Here is a 10,470-nt window from a genome sequence, read left to right as displayed (position 1 = left end):
CTATCATTATACGCGGACGATCTTTTGCTCTATATTACAACACCACACATCTCTTTCCCTAACTTCCTTAAAGAAGCTGAAATGTTCGGCAACCTGAGTAACTTTAAGATCAACCTGTCCAAAACAGAGGTTTTAAATATCTCCCTACCACCTGCCTCAGTCCCCAAGCTAAAACAGTCCCTCCCCTTCAAATGGCAGGAAGTTGCCATTAAATATCTGGGAATATCGATCCCTGCTGACCTCTCAAAGCTTTACAATTTAAACTTCCCACCACTTTTAAATAAAATTCATAAAGACCTTCAATCCTGGGATAGACTACTCCTTTCTTGGGTAGGAAGAGTGAATGTCATAAAAATGGATATTCTCCCGCGTCTCCTATATGTGTTACAGGCTATCCCCATTTCACTCCCTCACACTTTTCTAAAATTGATAGGACGCAGAATCAGTAACTTTATATGGAATGGCAGAAAACCAAGGGTCAGACTCAAAATTCTCCATAGGCCGAAAGATTAAGGGGGTTTGGGCCTACCTGACATACAAAAATACCATGTTGCTGCAAAACTAATCTTGATCTTAGACTGGTTCCACGGTAGACAACAAAAACAATGGGTTTCCCTAGAAAAGGAATCCCGTGACTTAGACCAAAGGGCCTTGCCTTGGTCCCCGAAAACCAAACGCCCCCCACTTAACTCACTCCCATACTGGTCCCCGGTAGTCATGGCAAAATGGGACCTCTACTGCTCTGGATATCATTTGTCTACCAAGCCCAGCCCGCTCACTCCCCTGTTAGATAACTGCGACTTTGGTATAGGTATAGGTAGGAACTCATTCTTAGGACACGATAGAACTAAATGGCCACAGATCAGACATTTTATTAACAATGTGTCTCTGCTCCCCCCTGACATGTGGACTTACAACAATCAGTCGCCCAAGCCAGATTGGCTCACCATCTCCCAAATGCGAAAGTTCTACGCCTCCTTCACACCAAAAGCAAAGATACACAGGACCCTAAGCCCCTTTGAGCAACTATGTTGTATGCAGGACAGGCCCTCTCATATGCTAGCCCAAGTTTACTCTATCCTAAACGCGTCCACTGGGTCAGAATGCCTACAAAAGATACAGGATGCCTGGCATAGGGACCTTGACAGGGAACTGGACACTGAGGAATGGGACAAAATATTTACACTAGCCCACAAACTATCCCCATCAGTGGATGCACAGGAAAGGAATTTTAAAATCATCTGTAGATGGTACAAAGACCCAGCTCGGTTGGCTAAGTTCCAATCCTCTTCCTCAAACCTGTGTTGGAGATGCGAAAAGGAAGTTGGTGACTATTATCACATATGGTGGAAATGCAAACATATTCGCCCGTTCTGGTCAGATGTTTTTGAACTGCACAGCTACCTATACCTTGTTCCCATGCCTTGCACCCCTGAAATAGATCTCCTTTCTGCCTTACCCGGCTCTATTTCTGGCGCTAAAAAATCCATTTTCAGGTACATCCTCATCGGGGCCCGATTATTACTCACTAGGAAATGGAAACAAAAAGCCCTTCCCTCTAAGCTGAACTAATCGTGCAGGTCAATCATCTCAAAAGAATGGACGAATTACTATTATCTGCTCAGGACAAGAACGACATATTTGTAAAGAGGTGGGCAGTATGGGTAGATTTCTGTGACTCTGACAAACTTACCACATTCCTGAGCAGGGCATAAGAACCCCCCCAATATATTCACATGATGCGCTTAGCCTCAACCAACAACCTGTTATACAAATATTCCCACGTGTTTAGCATAAGACGGTTCCCTGGTTTTCATACCCCTCTTGCCCTCCCTCTCCCCCTCCCTAGTTACCTTAGTCGCCCCTCTTAAAGGGGATGTTCCCCTCCTCTCCCTCCCTTACCTAACTACCCCCCCCCCCCCCCTCCCTCTTTCCTCAACCCGTCCTCCCACATAGAAAAATCGGGGATATTAGCTTCTCCTGTTCCTGGAGAATTGGTACGGTACGTTATATGGTTACTTCATCACTACTGTATATGCCTTTCTACATGCTATGCATACCCTGTTGTCACTCTCAAGATGTTGTATCTGTAGAGTAAAAGCTTTGTTACTAGCTGGGTATAACCATTGTACCTGTAACGTTATGATGTAACCCGTTAAAAATCAATAAAATCTGATTTTTGAAAAAGAAAAAAAAAAAATTATAGAATTGAATGGTTGATTGAGCAGGAAGATCGAGTAATATATGCAGGGCTGTGGAGGCGGAGCAATCTTTGAAGGCAGGTTAATCTCTCTCCCACACACCAGCAACAGAAATGGGAGTGTTTGCTTTGAAATGGTTATTTGCAGATGATTTCGAGCATGAGGCCTCACTTCTAGGCTTGGCCCACACCGAGGCCGGCACCACATTTGGGGCAAAAGGTGATCAACAAAGGTTAAAGGAAAACTTAAGTCAAATAAAAAAAAATGACATTTACTCACCTGGGGCATCCCTCAGCACCCCGAAGCTGGATGGTGCCCTCGCAGCCCCGCTCCGATCGTCCTGTCCCCGCCGGCGGCTACTTCCGGTTCGGCGACAGCCGCCGACAGGCTGGGAACGCGGCTGATTTTCCGCGTTCCCAGCCGCTGCTATCACCCTCTATGCTGCTATAGCGTCTATATATACGCTTTAGCAGCATAGAGGGTGATAGCAGCGGCTGGGAACGCGGAAAATCAGCCGCGTTCCCAGCCTGTCGGCGGCTGTCGCCGAACCGGAAGTAGCCGCCGGCGGGGACAGGACGATCGGAGCGGGGCTGCGAGGGCACCATCCAGCTTCGGGGTGCTGAGGGATGCCCCAGGTGAGTAAATGTCATTTTTTTTTTTGACTTAAGTTTTCCTTTAAAGCAGACCTGAACTTACAACTTCCTCTCTACTCTAAAAGATAAGCAGCAGCATAATAACCTTTAAAGGAAAAAATGTCTGTTTCAGCTGATACACATCCTGCAATAAATCTGCAGTGTCTACTTCCTGCTTTCATGGAAACAGACATAGTTAACGAGAGATCAAATTACAGTTTTGATTAGTCATAGATGATACGGGTTAAACAGGCTAAACTCTCTAAATACATACAGGGTGCATTTCTCTGTGTTTTCCTTCTGTCCTGTGCAAGAGTTCAGTTGTCCTTTAAAGCTTATCAGGACACTCCTGTTGTCAAATGGGGTCTTCACTAGAGGTGGTCTATGAAATGCAAATAGTTTCAACATGCATATAAATTGTATAAGACTTGGAATTGGGTTATTCAGAATTGACAGGAATTTGGATCGAAGTTGCATGCGAGCCAAAATGACTTCTATCTCATTGAATCCCTCTTGTCCTCACTAGCAGCAGTGGCTTTTATTTTCCATAGTGCTATGTGTTAGCACAGTTTTTTTGGTTTTCTTTCTTTTTTTAAGGCACTAATCCTAATGAAATAGAGTCCATTCACACTAGGGCGATTAGCGTCCGTTTACCGCTAATTGCCCAAGCGCTAGTGCTTTTTAAAGCGCTAGTGCAATAGTAACTATATGGCATTGATATCATTATCATGATTGCCGCCGATCGCAAGCGTTTTGCGATTAGCGGCAATCGCAAACACGCTGCATGCAGCATTTTGCCATGATTGAAGAGCGATCACGATTAGCATGCTATAAAAGTGCTGATTGCAAAAAATGCAAATTTGTACAGTGATTTTACTGTAAAATCACCCGCGCAAAACGTTATTGCGTTTACAAGTGTGACCGGGCCCTTTAGAGTGAAAACAATTAATATACATTTCCTTTAAATCCATTGAGGATTGTGATGAATCTCCATATCACTCTGCCTGGGATAAATTGTCAAAGTGAACTGCAGCTATTTTATATTATTTCTGTCAGGACAAATAACATAAACTTTGTGATCATTTCAGGATATTCTTTCTGGAAAGTATTCAAATCACTGCTAATTTACTTGGTTTTAACTAATCCTCATTATGGTAAATTAGTACCCAGGGGAAGTTTGAAAATGTATTCTAATACCAACAATCGTTAATGTTGCAGAATCCCAGAAGTTCTCGGTTTTCAGCTCTGGAGAAATATATATAATATATTTGTATTTGTATGGCGCATGACATCTTCTGCAGCGCTGTACAGAGTAATATATAGTCTTGTCACTTTCTCTCAGAGGGATGCACAATCTACACCGTACCATAGTCATATGTCTATCTTAGAGCTGGTTTCCACTAGGAGCCACGGCAGTTTCCCATTCGGCCGCTGCTCCTGTCATGCTGCAGACGCAGCCCGAATTGCTTAGCCATGCCATGCACAGATATAAGGGTTTTGGGTGCGTGCTGCAGCAATCTGGAGCATGCTGTCCACAATGGTACCTCAAGGCGATTGGGAAAAGAAGCCCACTGTTTCCACTATGCCAGTATCAGGACCTAATTTACAGCGTTTCCCCACAGACGATTCAGGCGTGAATACGCTGCCTATACCAGGCAGCGTATTCCAGCCTGAATTGCCTGTGGGGAAATGCTGTAGATTAGGTCCTGATACTGGCATAGTGGAAACAGGCCCAAGTCTAAGCCCGGTTTAGGGGGAAGCCAATTAACTTGTCTGTTTTTTGGGGTGTGGCAGGAAACAGAAGTGCCCAGAGGAAACCCACGTAGACACTGGGAGGACATACAAAACTCTGTACAAATAGAAAGATTGTATGGAAAAAACTATTTTGATTAAAAAAAAGTTTGTTTTTTTTTCCCTTGCTGAATTTTCAATAAATATCTAATTGGATGTGTTGGAAAAATCAGATAGAAAGGCATTGGGTTTTATTGCATCTTTGGTTAAAAAAAAAAAAACGGCCATACATGATTCAACCAAATCTCTTAACCTCCCTGGCGGTCTATTAAAACCGCCAGGGGGTAGCGCAGCTCTTTACATTTTTTTTTTTTTAAATCATGTAGCTAGCCTAGCGCTAGCTACATGATAGCCGCTGTGCAGCGGCATCCCTCCTCCCCTTCCGATCGCCTCAGGTGATCAGAGCAAACAGGAAATCCCGTTCAGAACGGGGTTTCCTATTTGGCTTCCCCCGTCGCCATGGCGATGATCGGGATGACGTCATCCATGTCATGGCGTCGAAGGGAGTCCCAATCCACCCCTTAGCGCTGCCTGGCGGTGATTGGCCAGGCTGCGCAAGGGGTCTGGGGGAGGGGGCACGGCGAATCAGCGCGGAGCAGCAGCGATCCTGTAGTACAGAGTTCCCCAACCCTGTCCTGAAGGCTCACCAACAGTACATGTTTTGCAGAAAACCACTAACATTCACAGGTGGGGTAATTAGTGTCTCAGCAAAGCTGATTAACTACCTCTGTGGACTTCCACAAAACATGCACTGTTGGTGGGCCTTGAGGACAGGGTTGGGGAACACTGCTGTAGTACACACAGCTAGCAAACTGCTAGCTCCGTGTTACAAAAAAAATTGTACAAATCGACCCACCAGGGCCTGAGAAATCCTCTGCGGCGGCTTAGCCCGAGCTCAGCTCGGGCTTACCGCTGAGGAGGTTAATATATATTGTTTATAAACTGTTCAATTGTATAGTAAAACTGGAAAAGATTGAGAAATTTAAATTGCCTTTTCAGTTCGACCTGGAACCCACTACAAAACGCTATCGCTAATCGCAATTGCTAGTTTTTTTATGAGCAGTTTGTAAGCGATTTCATGAGCGTTTTAGGGATCGATTTTAGAAAGTGTAATCAATTTGCCAGCGGTTGTGTAGCGATTAGCGTTTTAAAGTCTGATTGGTCCTTTCAATTTAATTTTGTTAGTGTACATTAACTTCAAAACCCTAGCAAAATCGCTCCATGCAGGTTTTGATGAGCGATTACGCCAGTGATTATATACTTTACATTGAAGCGCAAACGCTAACAAAATGCTGCATGTCCTGCATTTGCGATTTTGCTAATCGCAATCGATTCTGTGGAATTTGCACCATCCATTTACATTGGCAAATCGATGCGCAGAGATGTACAGAGGCGCCGGTAGGATAAAAGTCATTAAAAAGTTAAAAATTGTTCCGGTTGCGGCGGTGGACCAGCCAACCATAAACAGACTCATGTACTGTCAAAATTCAAAAAATGTACAATTTATTCAATTGCTCCCAATGAAAGTCGCAACGCATTTCGCAGGCAAGGACCCGCTTCCTCAGGCAATAAATAACAGAAGCAATACACAGCATGTAGTCAAATAGTTGCTTGGCACCTCTGGTCTCAGAGGTGCCAAGCAACTATTTGACTACATGCTGTGTATTGCTCCTGTTATTTATTGCCTGAGGAAGCAGGTCCTTGCCTGCGAAATGCGTTGCGACTCATTAGGAGCAATTGAATAAATTGTACATTTTTTGAATTTTGACAATACATGAGTCTGTTTATGGTTGGCTGGTCCACCGCCGCAACCGGAACAATTTTTAACTTTTTAATGACTTTTATCCTACCGGCGCCTCTGTACATCTCTGCGCATCGAGAAGTCCACCCTTGGTGGAAGGGTGATCTACCCTGCAATTTCCTCCTATCCACAGAGAGCGACGTCTTATTCCTGAGTGGGGACAGGCTTGTTCTCCCCACCTGCCTTTACAGTGGTTGCCTTGGAGGTAACCCGGGTTTGTGAGTATAATACTTACACTTCATATTACACCCCCTCCCTTTCTAACATATACTACACTATATTGGGCTCTCGGTCTTCTACCTTTACATTGGCAAATCGTTTAGGGAAATCGCTAGCTATTTCCCACGCTCCCTAAACGCTCAAAAAATTGCTCTAGTGGGTTCCAGCCCTAAATGTCTGCTCAGGTTTGGGGGGAAAATAACAGGAAAATTGAGTTTTCTAAATTTTCAGGAAAAAAACGATCATATGTGTACAGTACATATTTTTGATTTTTCTTCAAAATTATTCAATCAATCTGAAAAATTGATTTTTTTTCCCCTGGTCAAAAAAAAAAAAAACTAAAAAAACGGCTCTGCCACAGCACTGATCATGCATGTCACAGAATTCATGAACAAAACCACATTCATGGTTTCTGTAATCAGTATCACTACTTTTCATATGAATATTTTAAAAGAAACAATCAGTTGAGAGGCTAGGAATAAAGTTTAGTTTTGTTTTGTTTTTTTAATAACCCTTTCCTGAGTAGAAAAAGAAATATATTTACGCAGTGCAGTGCGAGTCCTTTAAGAGAGACACATGAGCAACAAAGAGGGATGGGGGGATTTGGGAGCTATAGGAAATGTATCCCAGAATTAAACTTCATTCCAATCAGTAGCTGATACCCCCTTTCCCACAAGAGATCTTTACCTTTTCTCAAATAGATATTAGTGACATCTATTATGGTGAAACCCCCTCCTACAGTGTGATGTCATGACCATGGTTCTGACAGTTTGCTGTCTGTGAACCTCGTTGCATTGTGGGAAATAACAGCCTTTTCCAACTGCCAAGCAAGTAAATCTCCCCCTGTGCATAGAACTCTCCGTAACAAATGTTCTGTACAGATCACCTGACAATGACATTACTAAAGATGTCACCACCTGTGATACATTTCAGAATGTAAATCAGGGAGAGGAAAGATTTTACAATGGGCAAACACTGACTAAATCATCTATAAAGGATATGATAAAAAAAAATAAACCGTTTTATTCATTATTATTTTCACTACAGTTCTTCTTTAATATTATACACAGGCTACTATATAAAAGAGTCCTAGAATATGTAAGGTGGGCAGTATCTGGCTGTATAGTATATTAACACCTCCTTTACTGCAGAGAAAGCAGATTAAGGATGCTTTCACAGTGGGGCGTTATAGGCGCACGATAGAGCAGCCTGTAACGCAGCCCTCCGCACAGTAATGAAAAATCAAAGGGCTGTTCACAGGGCCCACGCTGCACGTCAAGTGAAAGTACTGCATGCAGTACGTTATACGGGGCTAAGCCGCATTAGACTGTTTGCACATGCTCAGTAATGTTGGAGGAGGAGGTCTCCCCTCCTCCTCCACGGCCAGCCACATGGCTAATTAATATTCACTGCATTGTGTGACGTGCAGTGTTTACTTCCTGGAGCGGCCACTCTGTGCAGCGATTGGCTGGAGGGATCCCAGTGATGCGGATCACGTGGTCTCCGCATCGGATAGCCCAAAAAAGGCGCACCAAGAGCTGCATAACGCAGCTCTAGGTAGCGTCCTCCTCCAACACCACCAGGCGTTGCGTTATGGGCACGTTATGCGACCTATAACGTCCCCTAAAATGCAACATCCTGGTGGGAAAGAGGCCTTGATGCATTTTTTTTATTTTTAACGGGTCCTTTTTTAGAAAATATTTTACTCTTTAATGGTGCATCATTTAAATTAAATGCCTGGGCTGCAAGTCACTCATAGCCCTTTCCAGGCCAGATTTATTTTCCGGGGACTTCCCTTCCTTGTGCATCAGCCCACCTGCTAAGCAATATGCGGAGGAGCAGTTAAAGCATTTGCGGCCAAAAATGGGCGCAATTGGTATTTATCGTAATATAGATCGTCGTTGCTGTATTAAGAGGGGGTTGGGCCTCATCCGGGGGGACTTAGGGTTAGGCACCACCAGGGGGTGTCTTAGGGTTAGGCACCACCAGGGGGTGTCTTAGGGTTAGGGACCACCAGAGTGGTTTTAAGGTTAGGCACCACCAGGGGGGTCTTGGGGTTAGGCACCACCAGGGGGTGTCTTAGGGTTAGGCACCACCAGAGTGGTTTTAAGGTTAGGCACCACCAGGGGAGGGTTCTGTGTGAGAGTAGGGAGAGATTAGGTTATATATAGTTAGATTGTACATTATTGGTAAAGTTACCGATATTGTAATACTGCGATTAAATTGTTATTTACCATTATTGTTAGTAATATTATTTAACGTCACGCCTAAATTAGCTTGCGACTTTTTCAAATGTATGCATATGCAGCCCCCTCTTATATGTGTAATATCCATACACAGCTCTCTTGGGCAGCAGATTTTGTCTTCTGTGTGTTGCTTCCCAGATGCAGCAACCTGTTTTCCATGTTCAGCTGCCTTACCCTCCAAGCCTCTGTGCCCTTTACAGGAATCCAGCTCTTTGCCCTTTTGTCATCAATATTAGCTTTTTGGGTCCTATAATATACACTGTTGTCTGCCCTCTAGCTAATTTGTGCTCTCCTGCTTTGAAATCAAATCTTCATGTTGGTGGCCTTTGTAGATCACTGTTCAGAGCAACAATGTTCACTACGATCCGCTTCCAGCAGTTTGGTGTATGCAGACTATTTTTATGTGACTTCTAACGGATACTTAAGGTTACTGCTAAGTGTTCCTTTACAGCCTCCTTGACATTGCAGTAAATGAAGCCCCTCCTCTCGTTTTATAATTGGCTACCTCAGATGACAGGCAAGTGAGGTAATCAATGCACAGGGCAAAATTCCTCAACCCTGTGAGCTACCAAAAGGGAACTACCGGTATGTAAAACTTGTTTCTAACTAAACAATATAACTAGAGATCTCCATTACATAGGTCAGCTTATATATGTTACAGTGAACCAAGCACCATTTTTAGCACCCAGGGCATCACAATAGCACATTAAACATGCATGCCAACAATGTGACTCAATAATAAAAAAAATATTTTACCTCTTCTTTTTAAACTTAAAAGTTTAGCAGAGGGTTTTATTACCCTACTTCCTGCCCAACCACAGAAGTTTCAGGTCATTAAGGATTGATATAATTATTTTATTGCACACACTAGCAGAGAGTAAACACAACGGCTTTCCTCGGTGGGTGGGGGGGGGGGGGGGGGGGGTGGGGCTAGGACACTGTGCCTCAAAGGGTTTACAGATGTTCTTCACACCTTCTCCGTGGATAAATAATGGGCAGCTAGAAGGGGACGGGGGAACATGGCAGCTCCTATAGCTATTAGAATCTAGGGAAATCTATCTTCATACATCATATTTCTCATCAGTGGCTCACTGGCAGTATCATCCTTCCGTTCCTGCTCAAAATTGCATGCTTTCGGGTTGTCAGGGAGGCAGTCGGGCATATCTGTACTGTGATTGGTTAGAAAGCTATTACATAAACAATCAAACTTTACAAACCGCTCGTACCAGGGAAGTAACTAGAGAGGAGCAGTCCCTGCAAGGGGGGCCAGAGCTGGGAGGGGGTTGCAAACACTAACCTTTCCTTCCTCCAATACTTCAGATCAGGTGCTTTTGTGGCTACACTTGGTATGAGTGTGCAGATCGTCATGGCCACCCTTGTTTTGTGAGATGGGCCCCAAGGCTGTGAGGTGCAACAAGGGGAGGCAAGGGAACATTGGGGGCCCCTAGAGTTGTAGTTACGCCGCTGGCTTGTACACTGCTTGAATGAAAGCCGTTATCGTTTGTGCCGGAGAGACTGGTAGAATTAAAAAGTCAATTTATGGAAGAAATAATGAAAATGTTCTATTTCTAACTTGCACA

The sequence above is a fragment of the Hyperolius riggenbachi genome, chromosome 6 (genome assembly GCF_040937935.1).
Source record: "Hyperolius riggenbachi isolate aHypRig1 chromosome 6, aHypRig1.pri, whole genome shotgun sequence".
NCBI lineage: Eukaryota > Metazoa > Chordata > Amphibia > Anura > Hyperoliidae > Hyperolius > Hyperolius riggenbachi.
This window is presented reverse-complemented; position numbering follows the sequence as displayed.